The sequence below is a fragment of the Doryrhamphus excisus genome, linkage group LG6 (assembly GCF_037039965.1).
Source record: "Doryrhamphus excisus strain RoL-2023G ecotype Guam linkage group LG6, RoL_Dexc_Guam_v1.1, whole genome shotgun sequence".
In the NCBI taxonomy this organism is placed as follows: Eukaryota; Metazoa; Chordata; class Actinopteri; order Syngnathiformes; family Syngnathidae; genus Doryrhamphus; species Doryrhamphus excisus.
Window position 1 is genome coordinate 441,590 of NC_136362.1, and position 23,510 is coordinate 465,099.

Here is a 23,510-nt window from a genome sequence, read left to right on the forward strand (position 1 = left end):
AGACAAGGTGCTAGAGGGGAGAATGCAGTTAGGACTGGGTTTAGGGTGATACCTATGGCTGTGTTTGGCCTAGATATCGGGATTGGGGCCCGGATTAGTATTCGCTACGTGGGAACATTTCATCAAAAAAACAAAGGAGTTTATGGAGAATGCGGGCATTGATCCCGCTACCTCTCACATGCTAAGCGAGCGCTCTACCATTTGAGCTAATTCCCCTGCTGATGCAGCGTTGGCAGAGAAGGTCCAGTCTCAGAACTATTTTGGTTCCTTTGCTGGAGTACGTCAAAGCGACACAGTCTCTGCCTTTCGGAGTGCAGCCCTGATGCAGCCCCTGGTTGTCTAGTGGCTGGGACTTGGTGCTCTCACCACCGCGGCTGTTGTTCGATTCCCGGTCAGGGAACTGACATTTGGTTAGGTTTTGAGTGGAGATAGGATTTGTCTTGGTCCTCGGTCGAACGGTTCGGGTCATCTTTCAGCGCTATCTGTGAACTGCTGTCACTGCACATAAAAACATGGGGACATGGGGACATTCCAACCCAAGATGAGAACACACTGGACCAGGTACACAGCAACATACGTGGCACAGACACAGCTTCACCCTGCCCCCACTTTTACCCACGACTGAAAAAGCAGAACACCACCTCAGAAGCTGAAATACTCACTTAGGAGAAAGTTAGACTGAAGTTCTAAAGGTCCCTGGTTCAAGCCCGGTTTTCAGAACAATCCCTATTTATGTTGCGACTTGGCAAATAGTTTGAAAAGGCTTATTGGCTGGCTGAAAGGACCTTAACTTCATTCTTCAAAAGGCCAGACATCCAGCCATCCAGACAAGGTTAGAGGAGGCTACAAGCCTATTTACAAACCATTGACTCCAAGGGCACAAGTTGAGTCCACCGAGATATCAAAGTGACCCCGAGGGTGACTAAGGTGTTTCTTTCAAGCCGCGATTGTGATGTCTTGTTTTGTTGAAGAAAAGCCCATAATTTCTGGAACAAGTTTCCCTACAAAGGAGACATCTTTGTCTATTTGGACAATTGTCAATCTGCCCCCACTTTGGACACATCGTCGTGTTTCATTGTTTGGCAACTGCTTTGTGACTTCACCAGTCCCCTTAAAAACCCCTTCCTACGGGTTTCCATAGTGTTGTGGTTATCACGTTTGCCTAACACGCAAAAGGTCCCCAGTTCGAAACTGGGTGGAAACATGGCCTTTGAAGTCCTTCTTTTACAAAAAAAGTCAAGGTGACGAATAGGATCAAGGACATGTGCTTGATCTCTGAAGGGACTTGAACACTCAGATTTAAAGTCTGATGCCCTACGAAGTGAGTCCCCAGGCCTTTGGTCAAAAGACTTGTTTTTATGTATTTGGAATGAAATGTTTTCTGCATGTTGAACACTTTTCAACAGGAAAGATATCTTTCAGATGTATCAATAAAACTGCTGAATCGCCCAACATGGGGCTCGAACCCACGACCATGAGATTAAGAGTCTCATGCTCTTCCGACTGAGCTAATCGGGCCTTTTGCTGCTCTAGATATCAGTTTTTATTGATGTGGCCATCCTGATGTTTGATCAATTCCACAGCTGACCTAGTTTCTCATGGAACAGAAGGAGTGAGACCTGGAGGGTCAGGATGGCCGAGCGGTCGAAGGCGCTGCATTCAGGTTGCAGTCTCTAATGAGGCGTGGGTTCAAATCCCACTTCTGACAGTGCGGGGACACAAGTCTTTCTAGTTCCAGTTAAAAGCCCGGTTCCTCATGTATTTTCCATAAAGTACCAAGGTGTTGTCCTGTTGTCCTGGTATTTTGAGGGCAAAATGAGGCGTTTGCAAGTGGACCTCAGACCTTGTCACCTGAACAGGGACTTGAATCCCGGACACTCAGATCAAAAGTTTCATGTTCGGGACCAAATGGTCCTTTGAGCCGAATATCTTCCCAGGGACCTGCAAGATCCAGAAGGAGGCAGGGATGTTCTGTGCCTCCATTGTCGAGGCGGCTGTGGCCCAAAGGTGGATGCCATTGGTGAGGGATGCCGTCAAGCTGAAGGAGTTCTATTGGGCCTTTTTGGCTCATGGGACTTCAGCTGACAGGAACCGGCAAGCCAAGCGGTCCGCGGCTTTGGCATTCGCTGAGGCAATAACTCTGACATGGGAGGAGTTTGGAGAAGCCATGGAGAAGGACTTCCGGACGGCTTCGAAGAGATTCTGGACCACCATCCGGCATCTCAGGAAAGGAAAGCAGTACACAGTGAAGACGCCGTCAAACGCTTGGCTGTACTCATTTGCCCCAACACAACAAGACCTTCGATAGCTCAGTTGGAAGCGCGGAGGACTGTAGAGGTTCAAGTTGGCATCCTTAGGTAGCTGGTTCAAGTCCCGCTCGAAGGACAAGCTGTTTCTTACGTTATGTCTGCCAGGAAAGAATGGCAATACCGTCTTGTCTGAAGGACTTCCGCTTCCCTGTCAATGGAGTTGGACTTGAGTCTTTGTCACGCAGTCCGGAATTGGCAAATGGAGTCATTCTGATTGAGTGATCATTTGAGTGTCTATTTGAATACGTTTCATCTCAACTCCTGTTGGAAAAGGACAGCCATTTCCGTGAGAGCACAAGACCCCTGGATTGTACCCGAAAATACTTAGCGCTCATCAAAGAGTAAAGTTGTTGTCCTGGTTTGCAAAGCCTCCATTGTTACGCCAGAAGGTGCCAGTCACATCCAAAACAAAGGGTTCCATGGTGTAATTGTTAGCACTCTGGACTCTGAATCCAGTGGTCCAAGTTCAAGTCTTGGTGGAACCTACTTGCCCTGCAGCAATTGAGTGTTTGGACTGAGTCTTCCTGTAAGAGTATGATGACTTATTGACTTACTCTACAAATCAGTGGTAACCGTGGATCAGGATGAGGTCCCCAAACGACGCCAATGTCTGTGACAGCTGATGTTAAGGATCAGCTGATCAGAAGATACTTGGTTTGTGTGCGGGGCCACAAGCCTTTCCAGTTCCAGTTAAAAGCCAGGCTCCTCATGTAGTTTCCATAGAGTACCAAGGGATTGTCCTGTTGCCCTCGTATTTTGAGGGCAAAAAGGAGGCGTTTGCAAGTGGACCTCAGACCTGGTCACCTGAACAGGGACTTGAATCCCGGACACTCAGATCAAACGTTTCATGTTCAGGTGACCGGCTCACCCTTTGTCTTGTCTGACCACGAACTCTTTTTGTCCAGAAGATATTTGGATTGTCCATGTGGGTAGTTTAAGACCTCAGTTCATCTTGGGGGTGGACATTTCGGGGCCTCTTCATCTCTGCAAGGCTTCGGTGGAATGGTTGGGGTCACCTTGATGCGCTACTTGGGAACAATAAATCACGTACTGGGCTTCTTCACTATTCCATGATAAGAGACTAATCTAGAGAACGCGGCCAGGATTAGGTTTGGGGTATTTGTCTGACGCTGAGGGATAGATCCTGGACTCATTTCCGATCCCACATCTCTTTTACAAAATACAAAGGATTCCTTGGAGAATGCGGGTATCGACTCTGCTACTTCTCGCATGCTAAGCAAGCACTTTACCATTTGAGGTAATTCCCCAGGTTTGGGGTATTTGTCGGATGCTAAGGGGTAGATCCAATCCCAACATCTCTTCTACAAAAGGCAAAGAACTCCTTGAAGATTGCGGGCATTGATCCCACAACAAGACAAGACAAGGTGCTAGAGGGGAGAATGCAGTTAGGACTGGGTTTAGGGTGATACCTATGGCTGTGTTTGGCCTAGATATCGGGATTGGGGCCCGGATTAGTATTCGCTACGTGGGAACATTTCATCAAAAAAACAAAGGAGTTTATGGAGAATGCGGGCATTGATCCCGCTACCTCTCACATGCTAAGCGAGCGCTCTACCATTTGAGCTAATTCCCCTGCTGATGCAGCGTTGGCAGAGAAGGTCCAGTCTCAGAACTATTTTGGTTCCTTTGCTGGAGTACGTCAAAGCGACACAGTCTCTGCCTTTCGGAGTGCAGCCCTGATGCAGCCCCTGGTTGTCTAGTGGCTGGGACTTGGTGCTCTCACCACCGCGGCTGTTGTTCGATTCCCGGTCAGGGAACTGACATTTGGTTAGGTTTTGAGTGGAGATAGGATTTGTCTTGGTCCTCGGTCGAACGGTTCGGGTCATCTTTCAGCGCTATCTGTGAACTGCTGTCACTGCACATAAAAACATGGGGACATGGGGACATTCCAACCCAAGATGAGAACACACTGGACCAGGTACACAGCAACATACGTGGCACAGACACAGCTTCACCCTGCCCCCACTTTTACCCACGACTGAAAAAGCAGAACACCACCTCAGAAGCTGAAATACTCACTTAGGAGAAAGTTAGACTGAAGTTCTAAAGGTCCCTGGTTCAAGCCCGGTTTTCAGAACAATCCCTATTTATGTTGCGACTTGGCAAATAGTTTGAAAAGGCTTATTGGCTGGCTGAAAGGACCTTAACTTCATTCTTCAAAAGGCCAGACATCCAGCCATCCAGACAAGGTTAGAGGAGGCTACAAGCCTATTTACAAACCATTGACTCCAAGGGCACAAGTTGAGTCCACCGAGATATCAAAGTGACCCCGAGGGTGACTAAGGTGTTTCTTTCAAGCCGCGATTGTGATGTCTTGTTTTGTTGAAGAAAAGCCCATAATTTCTGGAACAAGTTTCCCTACAAAGGAGACATCTTTGTCTATTTGGACAATTGTCAATCTGCCCCCACTTTGGACACATCGTCGTGTTTCATTGTTTGGCAACTGCTTTGTGACTTCACCAGTCCCCTTAAAAGCCCCTTCCTACGGGTTTCCATAGTGTTGTGGTTATCACGTTTGCCTAACACGCAAAAGGTCCCCAGTTCGAAACTGGGTGGAAACATGGCCTTTGAAGTCCTTCTTTTACAAAAAAAGTCAAGGTGACGAATAGGATCAAGGACATGTGCTTGATCTCTGAAGGGACTTGAACACTCAGATTTAAAGTCTGATGCCCTACGAAGTGAGTCCCCAGGCCTTTGGTCAAAAGACTTGTTTTTATGTATTTGGAATGAAATGTTTTCTGCATGTTGAACACTTTTCAACAGGAAAGATATCTTTCAGATGTATCAATAAAACTGCTGAATCGCCCAACATGGGGCTCGAACCCACGACCATGAGATTAAGAGTCTCATGCTCTTCCGACTGAGCTAATCGGGCCTTTTGCTGCTCTAGATATCAGTTTTTATTGATGTGGCCATCCTGATGTTTGATCAATTCCACAGCTGACCTAGTTTCTCATGGAACAGAAGGAGTGAGACCTGGAGGGTCAGGATGGCCGAGCGGTCGAAGGCGCTGCATTCAGGTTGCAGTCTCTAATGAGGCGTGGGTTCAAATCCCACTTCTGACAGTGCGGGGACACAAGTCTTTCTAGTTCCAGTTAAAAGCCCGGCTCCTCATGTATTTTCCATAAAGTACCAAGGTGTTGTCCTGTTGTCCTGGTATTTTGAGGGCAAAATGAGGCGTTTGCAAGTGGACCTCAGACCTTGTCACCTGAACAGGGACTTGAATCCCGGACACTCAGATCAAAAGTTTCATGTTCGGGACCAAATGGTCCTTTGAGCCGAATATCTTCCCAGTGACCTGCAAGATCCAGAAGGAGGCAGGGATGTTCTGTGCCTCCATTGTCGAGGCGGCTGTGGCCCTAAGGTGGATGCCATTGGTGAGGGATGCCGTCAAGCTGAAGGAGTTCTATTGGGCCTTTTTTGGCTCATGGGACTTCAGCTGACAGGAACCGGCAAGCCAAGCGGTCCGCGGCTTTGGCATTCGCTGAGGCAATAACTCTGACATGGGAGGAGTTTGGAGAAGCCATGGAGAAGGACTTCCGGACGGCTTCGAAGAGATTCTGGACCACCATCCGGCATCTCAGGAAAGGAAAGCAGTACACAGTGAAGACGCCGTCAAACGCTTGGCTGTACTCATTTGCCCCAACACAACAAGACCTTCGATAGCTCAGTTGGAAGCGCGGAGGACTGTAGAGGTTCAAGTTGGCATCCTTAGGTAGCTGGTTCAAGTCCGGCTCGAAGGACAAGCTGTTTCTTACGTTATGTCTGCCAGGAAAGAATGGCAATACCGTCTTGTCTGAAGGACTTCCGCTTCCCTGTCAATGGAGTTGGACTTGAGTCTTTGTCACGCAGTCTGGAATTGGCAAACGGAGTCATTCTGATTGAGTGATCATTTGAGTGTCTATTTGAATACGTTTCATCTCAACTCCTGTTGGAAAAGGACAGCCATTTCCGTGAGAGCACAAGACCCCTGGATTGTACCCGAAAATACTTAGCGCTCATCAAAGAGTAAAGTTGTTGTCCTGGTTTGCAAAGCCTCCATTGTTACGCCAGAAGGTGCCAGTCACATCCAAAACAAAGGGTTCCATGGTGTAATTGTTAGCACTCTGGACTCTGAATCCAGTGGTCCAAGTTCAAGTCTTGGTGGAACCTACTTGCCCTGCAGCAATTGAGTGTTTGGACTGAGTCTTCCTGTAAGAGTATGATGACTTATTGACTTACTCTACAAATCAGTGGTAACCGTGGATCAGGATGAGGTCCCCAAACGACGCCAATGTCTGTGACAGCTGATGTTAAGGATCAGCTGATCAGAAGATACTTGGTTTGTGTGCGGGGCCACAAGCCTTTCCAGTTCCAGTTAAAAGCCAGGCTCCTCATGTAGTTTCCATAGAGTACCAAGGGATTGTCCTGTTGCCCTTGTATTTTGAGGGCAAAAAGGAGGCGTTTGCAAGTGGACCTCAGACCTGGTCACCTGAACAGGGACTTGAATCCCGGACACTCAGATCAAACGTTTCATGTTCAGGTGACCGGCTCACCCTTTGTCTTGTCTGACCACGAACTCTTTTTGTCCAGAAGATATTTGGATTGTCCATGTGGGTAGTTTAAGACCTCAGTTCATCTTGGGGGTGGACATTTCGGGGCCTCTTCATCTCTGCAAGGCTTCGGTGGAATGGTTGGGGTCACCTTGATGCGCTACTTGGGAACAATAAATCACGTACTGGGCTTCTTCACTATTCCATGATAAGAGACTAATCTAGAGAACGCGGCCAGGATTAGGTTTGGGGTATTTGTCTGACGCTGAGGGATAGATCCTGGACTCATTTCCGATCCCACATCTCTTTTACAAAATACAAAGGATTCCTTGGAGAATGCGGGTATCGACTCTGCTACTTCTCGCATGCTAAGCAAGCACTTTACCATTTGAGGTAATTCCCCAGGTTTGGGGTATTTGTCGGATGCTAAGGGGTAGATCCAATCCCAACATCTCTTCTACAAAAGGCAAAGAACTCCTTGAAGATTGCGGGCATTGATCCCACAACAAGACAAGACAAGGTGCTAGAGGGGAGAATGCAGTTAGGACTGGGTTTAGGGTGATACCTATGGCTGTGTTTGGCCTAGATATCGGGATTGGGGCCCGGATTAGTATTCGCTACGTGGGAACATTTCATCAAAAAAACAAAGGAGTTTATGGAGAATGCGGGCATTGATCCCGCTACCTCTCACATGCTAAGCGAGCGCTCTACCATTTGAGCTAATTCCCCTGCTGATGCAGCGTTGGCAGAGAAGGTCCAGTCTCAGAACTATTTTGGTTCCTTTGCTGGAGTACGTCAAAGCGACACAGTCTCTGCCTTTCGGAGTGCAGCCCTGATGCAGCCCCTGGTTGTCTAGTGGCTGGGACTTGGTGCTCTCACCACCGCGGCTGTTGTTCGATTCCCGGTCAGGGAACTGACATTTGGTTAGGTTTTGAGTGGAGATAGGATTTGTCTTGGTCCTCGGTCGAACGGTTCGGGTCATCTTTCAGCGCTATCTGTGAACTGCTGTCACTGCACATAAAAACATGGGGACATGGGGACATTCCAACCCAAGATGAGAACACACTGGACCAGGTACACAGCAACATACGTGGCACAGACACAGCTTCACCCTGCCCCCACTTTTACCCACGACTGAAAAAGCAGAACACCACCTCAGAAGCTGAAATACTCACTTAGGAGAAAGTTAGACTGAAGTTCTAAAGGTCCCTGGTTCAAGCCCGGTTTTCAGAACAATCCCTATTTATGTTGCGACTTGGCAAATAGTTTGAAAAGGCTTATTGGCTGGCTGAAAGGACCTTAACTTCATTCTTCAAAAGGCCAGACATCCAGCCATCCAGACAAGGTTAGAGGAGGCTACAAGCCTATTTACAAACCATTGACTCCAAGGGCACAAGTTGAGTCCACCGAGATATCAAAGTGACCCCGAGGGTGACTAAGGTGTTTCTTTCAAGCCGCGATTGTGATGTCTTGTTTTGTTGAAGAAAAGCCCATAATTTCTGGAACAAGTTTCCCTACAAAGGAGACATCTTTGTCTATTTGGACAATTGTCAATCTGCCCCCACTTTGGACACATCGTCGTGTTTCATTGTTTGGCAACTGCTTTGTGACTTCACCAGTCCCCTTAAAAGCCCCTTCCTACGGGTTTCCATAGTGTTGTGGTTATCACGTTTGCCTAACACGCAAAAGGTCCCCAGTTCGAAACTGGGTGGAAACATGGCCTTTGAAGTCCTTCTTTTACAAAAAAAGTCAAGGTGACGAATAGGATCAAGGACATGTGCTTGATCTCTGAAGGGACTTGAACACTCAGATTTAAAGTCTGATGCCCTACGAAGTGAGTCCCCAGGCCTTTGGTCAAAAGACTTGTTTTTATGTATTTGGAATGAAATGTTTTCTGCATGTTGAACACTTTTCAACAGGAAAGATATCTTTCAGATGTATCAATAAAACTGCTGAATCGCCCAACATGGGGCTCGAACCCACGACCATGAGATTAAGAGTCTCATGCTCTTCCGACTGAGCTAATCGGGCCTTTTGCTGCTCTAGATATCAGTTTTTATTGATGTGGCCATCCTGATGTTTGATCAATTCCACAGCTGACCTAGTTTCTCATGGAACAGAAGGAGTGAGACCTGGAGGGTCAGGATGGCCGAGCGGTCGAAGGCGCTGCATTCAGGTTGCAGTCTCTAATGAGGCGTGGGTTCAAATCCCACTTCTGACAGTGCGGGGACACAAGTCTTTCTAGTTCCAGTTAAAAGCCCGGCTCCTCATGTATTTTCCATAAAGTACCAAGGTGTTGTCCTGTTGTCCTGGTATTTTGAGGGCAAAATGAGGCGTTTGCAAGTGGACCTCAGACCTTGTCACCTGAACAGGGACTTGAATCCCGGACACTCAGATCAAAAGTTTCATGTTCGGGACCAAATGGTCCTTTGAGCCGAATATCTTCCCAGTGACCTGCAAGATCCAGAAGGAGGCAGGGATGTTCTGTGCCTCCATTGTCGAGGCGGCTGTGGCCCTAAGGTGGATGCCATTGGTGAGGGATGCCGTCAAGCTGAAGGAGTTCTATTGGGCCTTTTTTGGCTCATGGGACTTCAGCTGACAGGAACCGGCAAGCCAAGCGGTCCGCGGCTTTGGCATTCGCTGAGGCAATAACTCTGACATGGGAGGAGTTTGGAGAAGCCATGGAGAAGGACTTCCGGACGGCTTCGAAGAGATTCTGGACCACCATCCGGCATCTCAGGAAAGGAAAGCAGTACACAGTGAAGACGCCGTCAAACGCTTGGCTGTACTCATTTGCCCCAACACAACAAGACCTTCGATAGCTCAGTTGGAAGCGCGGAGGACTGTAGAGGTTCAAGTTGGCATCCTTAGGTAGCTGGTTCAAGTCCGGCTCGAAGGACAAGCTGTTTCTTACGTTATGTCTGCCAGGAAAGAATGGCAATACCGTCTTGTCTGAAGGACTTCCGCTTCCCTGTCAATGGAGTTGGACTTGAGTCTTTGTCACGCAGTCTGGAATTGGCAAACGGAGTCATTCTGATTGAGTGATCATTTGAGTGTCTATTTGAATACGTTTCATCTCAACTCCTGTTGGAAAAGGACAGCCATTTCCGTGAGAGCACAAGACCCCTGGATTGTACCCGAAAATACTTAGCGCTCATCAAAGAGTAAAGTTGTTGTCCTGGTTTGCAAAGCCTCCATTGTTACGCCAGAAGGTGCCAGTCACATCCAAAACAAAGGGTTCCATGGTGTAATTGTTAGCACTCTGGACTCTGAATCCAGTGGTCCAAGTTCAAGTCTTGGTGGAACCTACTTGCCCTGCAGCAATTGAGTGTTTGGACTGAGTCTTCCTGTAAGAGTATGATGACTTATTGACTTACTCTACAAATCAGTGGTAACCGTGGATCAGGATGAGGTCCCCAAACGACGCCAATGTCTGTGACAGCTGATGTTAAGGATCAGCTGATCAGAAGATACTTGGTTTGTGTGCGGGGCCACAAGCCTTTCCAGTTCCAGTTAAAAGCCAGGCTCCTCATGTAGTTTCCATAGAGTACCAAGGGATTGTCCTGTTGCCCTTGTATTTTGAGGGCAAAAAGGAGGCGTTTGCAAGTGGACCTCAGACCTGGTCACCTGAACAGGGACTTGAATCCCGGACACTCAGATCAAACGTTTCATGTTCAGGTGACCGGCTCACCCTTTGTCTTGTCTGACCACGAACTCTTTTTGTCCAGAAGATATTTGGATTGTCCATGTGGGTAGTTTAAGACCTCAGTTCATCTTGGGGGTGGACATTTCGGGGCCTCTTCATCTCTGCAAGGCTTCGGTGGAATGGTTGGGGTCACCTTGATGCGCTACTTGGGAACAATAAATCACGTACTGGGCTTCTTCACTATTCCATGATAAGAGACTAATCTAGAGAACGCGGCCAGGATTAGGTTTGGGGTATTTGTCTGACGCTGAGGGATAGATCCTGGACTCATTTCCGATCCCACATCTCTTTTACAAAATACAAAGGATTCCTTGGAGAATGCGGGTATCGACTCTGCTACTTCTCGCATGCTAAGCAAGCACTTTACCATTTGAGGTAATTCCCCAGGTTTGGGGTATTTGTCGGATGCTAAGGGGTAGATCCAATCCCAACATCTCTTCTACAAAAGGCAAAGAACTCCTTGAAGATTGCGGGCATTGATCCCACAACAAGACAAGACAAGGTGCTAGAGGGGAGAATGCAGTTAGGACTGGGTTTAGGGTGATACCTATGGCTGTGTTTGGCCTAGATATCGGGATTGGGGCCCGGATTAGTATTCGCTACGTGGGAACATTTCATCAAAAAAACAAAGGAGTTTATGGAGAATGCGGGCATTGATCCCGCTACCTCTCACATGCTAAGCGAGCGCTCTACCATTTGAGCTAATTCCCCTGCTGATGCAGCGTTGGCAGAGAAGGTCCAGTCTCAGAACTATTTTGGTTCCTTTGCTGGAGTACGTCAAAGCGACACAGTCTCTGCCTTTCGGAGTGCAGCCCTGATGCAGCCCCTGGTTGTCTAGTGGCTGGGACTTGGTGCTCTCACCACCGCGGCTGTTGTTCGATTCCCGGTCAGGGAACTGACATTTGGTTAGGTTTTGAGTGGAGATAGGATTTGTCTTGGTCCTCGGTCGAACGGTTCGGGTCATCTTTCAGCGCTATCTGTGAACTGCTGTCACTGCACATAAAAACATGGGGACATGGGGACATTCCAACCCAAGATGAGAACACACTGGACCAGGTACACAGCAACATACGTGGCACAGACACAGCTTCACCCTGCCCCCACTTTTACCCACGACTGAAAAAGCAGAACACCACCTCAGAAGCTGAAATACTCACTTAGGAGAAAGTTAGACTGAAGTTCTAAAGGTCCCTGGTTCAAGCCCGGTTTTCAGAACAATCCCTATTTATGTTGCGACTTGGCAAATAGTTTGAAAAGGCTTATTGGCTGGCTGAAAGGACCTTAACTTCATTCTTCAAAAGGCCAGACATCCAGCCATCCAGACAAGGTTAGAGGAGGCTACAAGCCTATTTACAAACCATTGACTCCAAGGGCACAAGTTGAGTCCACCGAGATATCAAAGTGACCCCGAGGGTGACTAAGGTGTTTCTTTCAAGCCGCGATTGTGATGTCTTGTTTTGTTGAAGAAAAGCCCATAATTTCTGGAACAAGTTTCCCTACAAAGGAGACATCTTTGTCTATTTGGACAATTGTCAATCTGCCCCCACTTTGGACACATCGTCGTGTTTCATTGTTTGGCAACTGCTTTGTGACTTCACCAGTCCCCTTAAAAGCCCCTTCCTACGGGTTTCCATAGTGTTGTGGTTATCACGTTTGCCTAACACGCAAAAGGTCCCCAGTTCGAAACTGGGTGGAAACATGGCCTTTGAAGTCCTTCTTTTACAAAAAAAGTCAAGGTGACGAATAGGATCAAGGACATGTGCTTGATCTCTGAAGGGACTTGAACACTCAGATTTAAAGTCTGATGCCCTACGAAGTGAGTCCCCAGGCCTTTGGTCAAAAGACTTGTTTTTATGTATTTGGAATGAAATGTTTTCTGCATGTTGAACACTTTTCAACAGGAAAGATATCTTTCAGATGTATCAATAAAACTGCTGAATCGCCCAACATGGGGCTCGAACCCACGACCATGAGATTAAGAGTCTCATGCTCTTCCGACTGAGCTAATCGGGCCTTTTGCTGCTCTAGATATCAGTTTTTATTGATGTGGCCATCCTGATGTTTGATCAATTCCACAGCTGACCTAGTTTCTCATGGAACAGAAGGAGTGAGACCTGGAGGGTCAGGATGGCCGAGCGGTCGAAGGCGCTGCATTCAGGTTGCAGTCTCTAATGAGGCGTGGGTTCAAATCCCACTTCTGACAGTGCGGGGACACAAGTCTTTCTAGTTCCAGTTAAAAGCCCAGCTCCTCATGTATTTTCCATAAAGTACCAAGGTGTTGTCCTGTTGTCCTGGTATTTTGAGGGCAAAATGAGGCGTTTGCAAGTGGACCTCAGACCTTGTCACCTGAACAGGGACTTGAATCCCGGACACTCAGATCAAAAGTTTCATGTTCGGGACCAAATGGTCCTTTGAGCCGAATATCTTCCCAGTGACCTGCAAGATCCAGAAGGAGGCAGGGATGTTCTGTGCCTCCATTGTCGAGGCGGCTGTGGCCCTAAGGTGGATGCCATTGGTGAGGGATGCCGTCAAGCTGAAGGAGTTCTATTGGGCCTTTTTTGGCTCATGGGACTTCAGCTGACAGGAACCGGCAAGCCAAGCGGTCCGCGGCTTTGGCATTCGCTGAGGCAATAACTCTGACATGGGAGGAGTTTGGAGAAGCCATGGAGAAGGACTTCCGGACGGCTTCGAAGAGATTCTGGACCACCATCCGGCATCTCAGGAAAGGAAAGCAGTACACAGTGAAGACGCCGTCAAACGCTTGGCTGTACTCATTTGCCCCAACACAACAAGACCTTCGATAGCTCAGTTGGAAGCGCGGAGGACTGTAGAGGTTCAAGTTGGCATCCTTAGGTAGCTGGTTCAAGTCCGGCTCGAAGGACAAGCTGTTTCTTACGTTATGTCTGCCAGGAAAGAATGGCAATACCGTCTTGTCTGAAGGACTTCCGCTTCCCTGTCAATGGAGTTGGACTTGAGTCTTTGTCACGCAGTCTGGAATTGGCAAACGGAGTCATTCTGATTGAGTGATCATTTGAGTGTCTATTTGAATACGTTTCATCTCAACTCCTGTTGGAAAAGGACAGCCATTTCCGTGAGAGCACAAGACCCCTGGATTGTACCCGAAAATACTTAGCGCTCATCAAAGAGTAAAGTTGTTGTCCTGGTTTGCAAAGCCTCCATTGTTACGCCAGAAGGTGCCAGTCACATCCAAAACAAAGGGTTCCATGGTGTAATTGTTAGCACTCTGGACTCTGAATCCAGTGGTCCAAGTTCAAGTCTTGGTGGAACCTACTTGCCCTGCAGCAATTGAGTGTTTGGACTGAGTCTTCCTGTAAGAGTATGATGACTTATTGACTTACTCTACAAATCAGTGGTAACCGTGGATCAGGATGAGGTCCCCAAACGACGCCAATGTCTGTGACAGCTGATGTTAAGGATCAGCTGATCAGAAGATACTTGGTTTGTGTGCGGGGCCACAAGCCTTTCCAGTTCCAGTTAAAAGCCAGGCTCCTCATGTAGTTTCCATAGAGTACCAAGGGATTGTCCTGTTGCCCTCGTATTTTGAGGGCAAAAAGAAGGCGTTTGCAAGTGGACCTCAGACCTGGTCACCTGAACAGGGACTTGAATCCCGGACACTCAGATCAAACGTTTCATGTTCAGGTGACCGGCTCAACCTTTGTCTTGTCTGACCACAAACTCTTTTTGTCCAGAAGATATTTGGATTGTCCATGTGGGTAGTTTAAGACCTCAGTTCATCTTGGGGGTGGACATTTCGGGGCCTCTTCATCTCTGCAAGGCTTCGGTGGAATGGTTGGGGTCACCTTGATGCACTACTTGGGAACAATAAATCACGTACTGGGCTTCTTCACTATTCCATGATAAGAGACTAATCTAGAGAACGCGGCCAGGATTAGGTTTGGGGTATTTGTCTGACGCTGAGGGATAGATCCTGGACTCATTTCCGATCCCACATCTCTTTTACAAAATACAAAGGATTCCTTGGAGAATGCGGGTATCGACTCTGCTACTTCTCGCATGCTAAGCAAGCACTTTACCATTTGAGGTAATTCCCCTGGTTTGGGGTATTTGTCGGATGCTAAGGGGTAGATCCAATCCCAACATCTCTTCTACAAAAGGCAAAGAACTCCTTGAAGATTGCGGGCATTGATCCCACAACAAGACAAGACAAGGTGCTAGAGGGGAGAATGCAGTTAGGACTGGGTTTAGGGTGATACCTATGGCTGTGTTTGGCCTAGATATCGGGATTGGGGCCCGGATTAGTATTCGCTACGTGGGAACATTTCATCAAAAAAACAAAGGAGTTTATGGAGAATGCGGGCATTGATCCCGCTACCTCTCACATGCTAAGCGAGCGCTCTACCATTTGAGCTAATTCCCCTGCTGATGCAACGTTGGCAGAGAAGGTCCAGTCTCAGAACTATTTTGGTTCCTTTGCTGGAGTACGTCAAAGCGACACAGTCTCTGCCTTTCGGAGTGCAGCCATGATGCAGTCCCTGGTTGTCTAGTGGCTGGGACTTGGTGCTCTCACCACCGCGGCTGTTGTTCGATTCCCGGTCAGGGAACTGACATTTGGTTAGGTTTTGAGTGGAGATAGGATTTGTCTTGGTCCTCGGTCGAACGGTTCGGGTCATCTTTCAGCGCTATCTGTGAACTGCTGTCACTGCACATAAAAACATGGGGACATGGGGACATTCCAACCCAAGATGAGAACACACTGGACCAGGTACACAGCAACATACGTGGCACAGACACAGCTTCACCCTGCCCCCACTTTTACCCACGACTGAAAAAGCAGAACACCACCTCAGAAGCTGAAATACTCACTTAGGAGAAAGTTAGACTGAAGTTCTAAAGGTCCCTGGTTCAAGCCCGGTTTTCAGAACAATCCCTATTTATGTTGCGACTTGGCAAATAGTTTGAAAAGGCTTATTGGCTGGCTGAAAGGACCTTAACTTCATTCTTCAAAAGGCCAGACATCCAGCCATCCAGACAAGGTTAGAGGAGGCTACAAGCCTATTTAAAATACCATTGACTCCAAGGGCACAAGTTGAGTCCACCGAGATATCAAAGTGACCCCGAGGGTGACTAAGGTGTTTCTTTCAAGCCGCGATTGTGATGTCTTGTTTTGTTGAAGAAAAGCCCATAATTTCTGGAACAAGTTTCCCTACAAAGGAGACATCTTTGTCTATTTGGACAATTGTCAATCTGCCCCCACTTTGGACACATCGTCGTGTTTCATTGTTTGGCAACTGCTTTGTGACTTCACCAGTCCCCTTAAAAGCCCCTTCCTACGGGTTTCCATAGTGTAGTGGTTATCATGTTTGCCTAACACGCAAAAGGTCCCCAGTTCGAAACTGGGTGGAAACATGGCCTTTGAAGTCCTTCTTTTACAAAAAAAGTCAAGGTGACGAATAGGATCAAGGACATGTGCTTGATCTCTGAAGGGACTTGAACACTCAGATTTAAAGTCTGATGCCCTACGAAGTGAGTCCCCAGGCCTTTGGTCAAAAGACTTGTTTTTATGTATTTGGAATGAAATGTTTTCTGCATGTTGAACACTTTTCAACAGGAAAGATATCTTTCAGATGTATCAATAAAACTGCTGAATCGCCCAACATGGGGCTCGAACCCACGACCATGAGATTAAGAGTCTCATGCTCTTCCGACTGAGCTAATCGGGCCTTTTGCTGCTCTAGATATCAGTTTTTATTGATGTGGCCATCCTGATGTTTGATCAATTCCACAGCTGACCTAGTTTCTCATGGAACAGAAGGAGTGAGACCTGGAGGGTCAGGATGGCCGAGCGGTCGAAGGCGCTGCATTCAGGTTGCAGTCTCTAATGAGGCGTGGGTTCAAATCCCACTTCTGACAGTGCGGGGACACAAGTCTTTCTAGTTCCAGTTAAAAGCCCGGCTCCTCATGTATTTTCCATAAAGTACCAAGGTGTTGTCCTGTTGTCCTGGTATTTTGAGGGCAAAATGAGGCGTTTGCAAGTGGACCTCAGACCTTGTCACCTGAACAGGGACTTGAATCCCGGACACTCAGATCAAAAGTTTCATGTTCGGGACCAAATGGTCCTTTGAGCCGAATATCTTCCCAGTGACCTGCAAGATCCAGAAGGAGGCAGGGATGTTCTGTGCCTCCATTGTCGAGGCGGCTGCGGCCCTAAGGTGGATGCCATTGGTGAGGGATGCCGTCAAGCTGAAGGAGTTCTATTGGGCCTTTTTGGCTCATGGGACTTCAGCTGACAGGAACCGACAAGCCAAGCGGTCCGCGGCTTTGGCATTCGCTGAGGCAATAACTCTGACATGGGAGGAGTTTGGAGAAGCCATGGAGAAGGACTTCCGGACGGCTTCGAAGAGATTCTGGACCACCATCCGGCATCTCAGGAAAGGAAAGCAGTACACAGTGAAGACGCCGTCAAACGCTTGGCTGTACTCATTTGCCCCAACACAACAAGACCTTCGATAGCTCAGTTGGAAGCGCGGAGGACTGTAGAGGTTCAAGTTGGCATCCTTAGGTAGCTGGTTCAAGTCCGGCTCGAAGGACAAGCTGTTTCTTACGTTATGTCTGCCAGGAAAGAATGGCAATACCGTCTTGTCTGAAGGACTTCCGCTTCCCTGTCAATGGAGTTGGACTTGAGTCTTTGTCACGCAGTCTGGAATTGGCAAACAGAGTCATTCTGATTGAGTGATCATTTGAGTGTCTATTTGAATACGTTTCATCTCAACTCCTGTTGGAAAAGGACAGCCATTTCCGTGAGAGCACAAGACCCCTGGATTGTACCCGAAAATACTTAGCGCTCATAAAAGAGCAAAGTTGTTGTCCTGGTTTGCAAAGCCTCCATTGTTACGCCAGAAGGTGCCAGTCACATCCAAAACAAAGGGTTCCATGGTGTAATTGTTAGCACTCTGGACTCTGAATCCAGTGGTCCAAGTTCAAGTCTTGGTGGAACCTACTTGCCCTGCAGCAATTGAGTGTTTGGACTGAGTCTTCCTGTAAGAGTATGATGACTTATTGACTTACTCTACAAATCAGTGGTAACCGTGGATCAGGATGAGGTCCCCAAACGACGCCAATGTCTGTGACAGCTGATGTTAAGGATCAGCTGATCAGAAGATACTTGGTTTGTGTGCGGGGCCACAAGCCTTTCCAGTTCCAGTTAAAAGCCAGGCTCCTCATGTAGTTTCCATAGAGTACCAAGGGATTGTCCTGTTGCCCTTGTATTTTGAGGGCAAAAAGGAGGCGTTTGCAAGTGGACCTCAGACCTGGTCACCTGAACAGGGACTTGAATCCCGGACACTCAGATCAAACGTTTCATGTTCAGGTGACCGGCTCAACCTTTGTCTTGTCTGACCACGAACTCTTTTTGTCCAGAAGATATTTGGATTGTCCATGTGGGTAGTTTAAGACCTCAGTTCATCTTGGGGGTGGACATTTCGGGGCCTCTTCATCTCTGCAAGGCTTCGGTGGAATGGTTGGGGTCACCTTGATGCGCTACTTGGGAACAATAAATCACGTACTGGGCTTCTTCACTATTCCATGATAAGAGACTAATCTAGAGAACGCGGCCAGGATTAGGTTTGGGGTATTTGTCTGACGCTGAGGGATAGATCCTGGACTCATTTCCGATCCCACATCTCTTTTACAAAATACAAAGGATTCCTTGGAGAATGCGGGTATCGACTCTGCTACTTCTCGCATGCTAAGCAAGCACTTTACCATTTGAGGTAATTCCCCAGGTTTGGGGTATTTGTCGGATGCTAAGGGGTAGATCCAATCCCAACATCTCTTCTACAAAAGGCAAAGAACTCCTTGAAGATTGCGGGCATTGATCCCACAACAAGACAAGACAAGGTGCTAGAGGGGAGAATGCAGTTAGGACTGGGTTTAGGGTGATACCTATGGCTGTGTTTGGCCTAGATATCGGGATTGGGGCCCGGATTAGTATTCGCTACGTGGGAACATTTCATCAAAAAAACAAAGGAGTTTATGGAGAATGCGGGCATTGATCCCGCTACCTCTCACATGCTAAGCGAGCGCTCTACCATTTGAGCTAATTCCCCTGCTGATGCAGCGTTGGCAGAGAAGGTCCAGTCTCAGAACTATTTTGGTTCCTTTGCTGGAGTACGTCAAAGCGACACAGTCTCTGCCTTTCGGAGTGCAGCCATGATGCAGCCCCTGGTTGTCTAGTGGCTGGGACTTGGTGCTCTCACCACCGCGGCTGTTGTTCGATTCCCGGTCAGGGAACTGACATTTGGTTAGGTTTTGAGTGGAGATAGGATTTGTCTTGGTCCTCGGTCGAACGGTTCGGGTCATCTTTCAGCGCTATCTGTGAACTGCTGTCACTGCACATAAAAACATGGGGACATGGGGACATTCCAACCCAAGATGAGAACACACTGGACCAGGTACACAGCAACATACGTGGCACAGACACAGCTTCACCCTGCCCCCACTTTTACCCACGACTGAAAAAGCAGAACACCACCTCAGAAGCTGAAATACTCACTTAGGAGAAAGTTAGACTGAAGTTCTAAAGGTCCCTGGTTCAAGCCCGGTTTTCAGAACAATCCCTATTTATGTTGCGACTTGGCAAATAGTTTGAAAAGGCTTATTGGCTGGCTGAAAGGACCTTAACTTCATTCTTCAAAAGGCCAGACATCCAGCCATCCAGACAAGGTTAGAGGAGGCTACAAGCCTATTTACAAACCATTGACTCCAAGGGCACAAGTTGAGTCCACCGAGATATCAAAGTGACCCCGAGGGTGACTAAGGTGTTTCTTTCAAGCCGCGATTGTGATGTCTTGTTTTGTTGAAGAAAAGCCCATAATTTCTGGAACAAGTTTCCCTACAAAGGAGACATCTTTGTCTATTTGGACAATTGTCAATCTGCCCCCACTTTGGACACATCGTCGTGTTTCATTGTTTGGCAACTGCTTTGTGACTTCACCAGTCCCCTTAAAAGCCCCTTCCTACGGGTTTCCATAGTGTAGTGGTTATCACGTTTGCCTAACACGCAAAAGGTCCCCAGTTCGAAACTGGGTGGAAACATGGCCTTTGAAGTCCTTCTTTTACAAAAAAAAGTCAAGGTGACGAATAGGATCAAGGACATGTGCTTGATCTCTGAAGGGACTTGAACACTCAGATTTAAAGTCTGATGCCCTACGAAGTGAGTCCCCAGGCCTTTGGTCAAAAGACTTGTTTTTATGTATTTGGAATGAAATGTTTTCTGCATGTTGAACACTTTTCAACAGGAAAGATATCTTTCAGATGTATCAATAAAACTGCTGAATCGCCCAACATGGGGCTCGAACCCACGACCATGAGATTAAGAGTCTCATGCTCTTCCGACTGAGCTAATCGGGCCTTTTGCTGCTCTAGATATCAGTTTTTATTGATGTGGCCATCCTGATGTTTGATCAATTCCACAGCTGACCTAGTTTCTCATGGAACAGAAGGAGTGAGACCTGGAGGGTCAGGATGGCCGAGCGGTCGAAGGCGCTGCATTCAGGTTGCAGTCTCTAATGAGGCGTGGGTTCAAATCCCACTTCTGACAGTGCGGGGACACAAGTCTTTCTAGTTCCAGTTAAAAGCCCGGCTCCTCATGTATTTTCCATAAAGTACCAAGGTGTTGTCCTGTTGTCCTGGTATTTTGAGGGCAAAATGAGGCGTTTGCAAGTGGACCTCAGACCTTGTCACCTGAACAGGGACTTGAATCCCGGACACTCAGATCAAAAGTTTCATGTTCGGGACCAAATGGTCCTTTGAGCCGAATATCTTCCCAGTGACCTGCAAGATCCAGAAGGAGGCAGGGATGTTCTGTGCCTCCATTGTCGAGGCGGCTGCGGCCCTAAGGTGGATGCCATTGGTGAGGGATGCCGTCAAGCTGAAGGAGTTCTATTGGGCCTTTTTGGCTCATGGGACTTCAGCTGACAGGAACCGACAAGCCAAGCGGTCCGCGGCTTTGGCATTCGCTGAGGCAATAACTCTGACATGGGAGGAGTTTGGAGAAGCCATGGAGAAGGACTTCCGGACGGCTTCGAAGAGATTCTGGACCACCATCCGGCATCTCAGGAAAGGAAAGCAGTACACAGTGAAGACGCCGTCAAACGCTTGGCTGTACTCATTTGCCCCAACACAACAAGACCTTCGATAGCTCAGTTGGAAGCGCGGAGGACTGTAGAGGTTCAAGTTGGCATCCTTAGGTAGCTGGTTCAAGTCCCGCTCGAAGGACAAGCTGTTTCTTACGTTATGTCTGCCAGGAAAGAATGGCAATACCGTCTTGTCTGAAGGACTTCCGCTTCCCTGTCAATGGAGTTGGACTTGAGTCTTTGTCACGCAGTCTGGAATTGGCAAACGGAGTCATTCTGATTGAGTGATCATTTGAGTGTCTATTTGAATACGTTTCATCTCAACTCCTGTTGGAAAAGGACAGCCATTTCCGTGAGAGCACAAGACCCCTGGATTGTACCCGAAAATACTTAGCGCTCATAAAAGAGTAAAGTTGTTGTCCTGGTTTGCAAAGCCTCCATTGTTACGCCAGAAGGTGCCAGTCACATCCAAAACAAAGGGTTCCATGGTGTAATTGTTAGCACTCTGGACTCTGAATCCAGTGGTCCAAGTTCAAGTCTTGGTGGAACCTACTTGCCCTGCAGCAATTGAGTGTTTGGACTGAGTCTTCCTGTAAGAGTATGATGACTTATTGACTTACTCTACAAATCAGTGGTAACCGTGGATCAGGATGAGGTCCCCAAACGACGCCAATGTCTGTGACAGCTGATGTTAAGGATCAGCTGATCAGAAGATACTTGGTTTGTGTGCGGGGCCACAAGCCTTTCCAGTTCCAGTTAAAAGCCAGGCTCCTCATGTAGTTTCCATAGAGTACCAAGGGATTGTCCTGTTGCCCTTGTATTTTGAGGGCAAAAAGGAGGCGTTTGCAAGTGGACCTCAGACCTGGTCACCTGAACAGGGACTTGAATCCCGGACACTCAGATCAAACGTTTCATGTTCAGGTGACCGGCTCACCCTTTGTCTTGTCTGACCACGAACTCTTTTTGTCCAGAAGATATTTGGATTGTCCATGTGGGTAGTTTAAGACCTCAGTTCATCTTGGGGGTGGACATTTCGGGGCCTCTTCATCTCTGCAAGGCTTCGGTGGAATGGTTGGGGTCACCTTGATGCGCTACTTGGGAACAATAAATCACATACTGGGCTTCTTCACTATTCCATGATAAGAGACTAATCTAGAGAACGCGGCCAGGATTAGGTTTGGGGTATTTGTCTGACGCTGAGGGATAGATCCTGGACTCATTTCCGATCCCACATCTCTTTTACAAAATACAAAGGATTCCTTGGAGAATGCGGGTATCGACTCTGCTACTTCTCGCATGCTAAGCAAGCACTTTACCATTTGAGGTAATTCCCCAGGTTTGGAGTACTTGTCGGATGCTAAGGGGTAGATCCAATCCCAACATCTCTTCTACAAAAGGCAAAGAACTCCTTGAAGATTGCGGGCATTGATCCCACAACAAGACAAGACAAGGTGCTAGAGGGGAGAATGCAGTTAGGACTGGGTTTAGGGTGATACCTATGGCTGTGTTTGGCCTAGATATCGGGATTGGGGCCCGGATTAGTATTCGCTACGTGGGAACATTTCATCAAAAAAACAAAGGAGTTAATGGAGAATGCGGGCATTGATCCCGCTACCTCTCACATGCTAAGCGAGCGCTCTACCATTTGAGCTAATTCCCCTGCTGATGCAGCGTTGGCAGAGAAGGTCCAGTCTCAGAACTATTTTGGTTCCTTTGCTGGAGTACGTCAAAGCGACACAGTCTCTGCCTTTCGGAGTGCAGCCATGATGCAGTCCCTGGTTGTCTAGTGGCTGGGACTTGGTGCTCTCACCACCGCGGCTGTTGTTCGATTCCCGGTCAGGGAACTGACATTTGGTTAGGTTTTGAGTGGAGATAGGATTTGTCTTGGTCCTCGGTCGAACGGTTCGGGTCATCTTTCAGCGCTATCTGTGAACTGCTGTCACTGCACATAAAAACATGGGGACATGGGGACATTCCAACCCAAGATGAGAACACACTGGACCAGGTACACAGCAACATACGTGGCACAGACACAGCTTCACCCTGCCCCCACTTTTACCCACGACTGAAAAAGCAGAACACCACCTCAGAAGCTGAAATACTCACTTAGGAGAAAGTTAGACTGAAGTTCTAAAGGTCCCTGGTTCAAGCCCGGTTTTCAGAACAATCCCTATTTATGTTGCGACTTGGCAAATAGTTTGAAAAGGCTTATTGGCTGGCTGAAAGGACCTTAACTTCATTCTTCAAAAGGCCAGACATCCAGCCATCCAGACAAGGTTAGAGGAGGCTACAAGCCTATTTACAAACCATTGACTCCAAGGGCACAAGTTGAGTCCACCGAGATATCAAAGTGACCCCGAGGGTGACTAAGGTGTTTCTTTCAAGCCGCGATTGTGATGTCTTGTTTTGTTGAAGAAAAGCCCATAATTTCTGGAACAAGTTTCCCTACAAAGGAGACAGCTTTGTCTATTTGGACAATTGTCAATCTGCCCCCACTTTGGACACATCGTCGTGTTTCATTGTTTGGCAACTGCTTTGTGACTTCACCAGTCCCCTTAAAAGCCCCTTCCTACGGGTTTCCATAGTGTAGTGGTTATCACGTTTGCCTAACACGCAGAAGGTCCCCAGTTCGAAACTGGGTGGAAACATGGCCTTTGAAGTCCTTCTTTTACAAAAAAAAGTCAAGGTGACGAATAGGATCAAGGACATGTGCTTGATCTCTGAAGGGACTTGAACACTCAGATTTAAAGTCTGATGCCCTACGAAGTGAGTCCCCAGGCCTTTGGTCAAAAGACTTGTTTTTATGTATTTGGAATGAAATGTTTTC

The 23,510-nt window shown here is 47.7% G+C and overlaps 17 non-coding genes across 17 annotated transcripts; all 17 read left to right on the forward strand.

The window, feature by feature from the left end:
• The first annotated feature begins 1,131 nt into the window (after window positions 1–1,131).
• On the forward strand, window positions 1,132–1,204 carry trnav-aac (transfer RNA valine (anticodon AAC)). The gene has a single exon. It is a non-coding gene; the product is annotated as a tRNA-Val (tRNA).
• A 422-nt stretch (window positions 1,205–1,626) lies between these two features.
• trnal-cag (transfer RNA leucine (anticodon CAG)) lies at window positions 1,627–1,708 on the forward strand. Its single transcript has one exon. It is a non-coding gene; the product is annotated as a tRNA-Leu (tRNA).
• Window positions 1,709–4,818: 3,110 nt separating this feature from the next.
• Window positions 4,819–4,891, forward strand: trnav-aac (transfer RNA valine (anticodon AAC)). Its single transcript has one exon. It is a non-coding gene; the product is annotated as a tRNA-Val (tRNA).
• Window positions 4,892–5,313: 422 nt separating this feature from the next.
• On the forward strand, window positions 5,314–5,395 carry trnal-cag (transfer RNA leucine (anticodon CAG)). The gene has a single exon. It is a non-coding gene; the product is annotated as a tRNA-Leu (tRNA).
• A 591-nt stretch (window positions 5,396–5,986) lies between these two features.
• trnay-gua (transfer RNA tyrosine (anticodon GUA)) lies at window positions 5,987–6,073 on the forward strand. Its single transcript is given in 2 exon segments — window positions 5,987–6,023; window positions 6,038–6,073. It is a non-coding gene; the product is annotated as a tRNA-Tyr (tRNA).
• Window positions 6,074–8,506: 2,433 nt separating this feature from the next.
• trnav-aac (transfer RNA valine (anticodon AAC)) lies at window positions 8,507–8,579 on the forward strand. Its single transcript has one exon. It is a non-coding gene; the product is annotated as a tRNA-Val (tRNA).
• Window positions 8,580–9,001: 422 nt separating this feature from the next.
• On the forward strand, window positions 9,002–9,083 carry trnal-cag (transfer RNA leucine (anticodon CAG)). The gene has a single exon. It is a non-coding gene; the product is annotated as a tRNA-Leu (tRNA).
• A 591-nt stretch (window positions 9,084–9,674) lies between these two features.
• trnay-gua (transfer RNA tyrosine (anticodon GUA)) lies at window positions 9,675–9,761 on the forward strand. Its single transcript is given in 2 exon segments — window positions 9,675–9,711; window positions 9,726–9,761. It is a non-coding gene; the product is annotated as a tRNA-Tyr (tRNA).
• A 2,433-nt stretch (window positions 9,762–12,194) lies between these two features.
• On the forward strand, window positions 12,195–12,267 carry trnav-aac (transfer RNA valine (anticodon AAC)). Its single transcript has one exon. It is a non-coding gene; the product is annotated as a tRNA-Val (tRNA).
• Window positions 12,268–12,689: 422 nt separating this feature from the next.
• Window positions 12,690–12,771, forward strand: trnal-cag (transfer RNA leucine (anticodon CAG)). Its single transcript has one exon. It is a non-coding gene; the product is annotated as a tRNA-Leu (tRNA).
• A 591-nt stretch (window positions 12,772–13,362) lies between these two features.
• Window positions 13,363–13,449, forward strand: trnay-gua (transfer RNA tyrosine (anticodon GUA)). Its single transcript is given in 2 exon segments — window positions 13,363–13,399; window positions 13,414–13,449. It is a non-coding gene; the product is annotated as a tRNA-Tyr (tRNA).
• A 2,434-nt stretch (window positions 13,450–15,883) lies between these two features.
• On the forward strand, window positions 15,884–15,956 carry trnav-aac (transfer RNA valine (anticodon AAC)). The gene has a single exon. It is a non-coding gene; the product is annotated as a tRNA-Val (tRNA).
• Window positions 15,957–16,378: 422 nt separating this feature from the next.
• Window positions 16,379–16,460, forward strand: trnal-cag (transfer RNA leucine (anticodon CAG)). Its single transcript has one exon. It is a non-coding gene; the product is annotated as a tRNA-Leu (tRNA).
• A 590-nt stretch (window positions 16,461–17,050) lies between these two features.
• On the forward strand, window positions 17,051–17,137 carry trnay-gua (transfer RNA tyrosine (anticodon GUA)). The gene is given in 2 exon segments: window positions 17,051–17,087; window positions 17,102–17,137. It is a non-coding gene; the product is annotated as a tRNA-Tyr (tRNA).
• A 2,433-nt stretch (window positions 17,138–19,570) lies between these two features.
• trnav-aac (transfer RNA valine (anticodon AAC)) lies at window positions 19,571–19,643 on the forward strand. Its single transcript has one exon. It is a non-coding gene; the product is annotated as a tRNA-Val (tRNA).
• Window positions 19,644–20,066: 423 nt separating this feature from the next.
• On the forward strand, window positions 20,067–20,148 carry trnal-cag (transfer RNA leucine (anticodon CAG)). Its single transcript has one exon. It is a non-coding gene; the product is annotated as a tRNA-Leu (tRNA).
• A 3,110-nt stretch (window positions 20,149–23,258) lies between these two features.
• On the forward strand, window positions 23,259–23,331 carry trnav-aac (transfer RNA valine (anticodon AAC)). The gene has a single exon. It is a non-coding gene; the product is annotated as a tRNA-Val (tRNA).
• Window positions 23,332–23,510: the final 179 nt, after the last annotated feature.